This window comes from Mirounga leonina, unplaced genomic scaffold, assembly GCF_011800145.1.
Source record: "Mirounga leonina isolate KUSES-001 unplaced genomic scaffold, KU_Mleo_1.0 Mir_94, whole genome shotgun sequence".
In the NCBI taxonomy this organism is placed as follows: domain Eukaryota; kingdom Metazoa; phylum Chordata; class Mammalia; order Carnivora; family Phocidae; genus Mirounga; species Mirounga leonina.
This window is the reverse complement of record NW_023270855.1, coordinates 54,245,451-54,246,339: the sequence shown is the minus strand read 5'-3', so window position 1 is coordinate 54,246,339 and position 889 is coordinate 54,245,451.

Here is an 889-nt window from a genome sequence, read left to right as displayed (position 1 = left end):
AAGTGGGCGGAGCCTAGGGAGATACCGGAGTAGTAGGCGGGACTTGGAGAGTGGGCAAGGCCTGGAAGGGGGGAAGGGCTGGGAAGTGGGCGGGACTTGGGGAGGGGTCAACGCCTGGAAGGCCGAGGGCGGGGAAGTGGGCGGAGCCTAGGGAGAATGACGGGAAAGTGGGCGGGGCTGGGGAATGGGCAGGGCTTATGAGACGGGTCGGACCTGGAAGGGGCGGGCTCCCCTTTCTTAGGGTCAAAGTCGCGTCGGAGTTGGTTGGTAATCTTCTTGCGCCGGCTGTCTCCGCCCCCGGAATTCCAGAACGTGGTGGTTGCTTTCTGGCCGAGAGCCATGAGGGCGGGCGGTCACCCCTCCCTCTACGCCGATGGTCGCCCCGTCCCGGCGGGCACGCTCGCCGCGTCTCGTTGGCCAATGGGAGTCCGCCTCGGGGCTCACTCGGTCTTCCTCAGTACCGCGAGCAGCGCCCCGCGGGGACGCGGAGCAGGCTGCATGGAGGGGGTGGTTGAGGGTCTTCCGTCCCACTCCAGCTTCCCGGCTCTGTTCCCGTGTTCAAGGCCTGCCTGATCCGGCTCTGGCCGCCCGTCTCCCCGCTCCCCGGTCGCCACGCTCTTTCCTCACCGTCCTTTGCATTTGATGCCAAAGACCTAGAAGCAGGTTTTCCTTCTCTGAGTCTAGACCCCACCTCACGCCCCACCTCTTTGCAGCCCGGGGTTGATGATGAAAGGGGAGCCCGCCCCTTCCAGGTCCGACCCGTCTCACAAGCCCTGCCCATTCCCCCGCCCCGCCCACTTTCCCGTCATTCTCCCTAGGCTCCGCCCACCTCCCCGCCCTCGGCCTTCCAGGCGTTGACCCCTCCCCAAGTCCCGCCCACTTCCCAGCC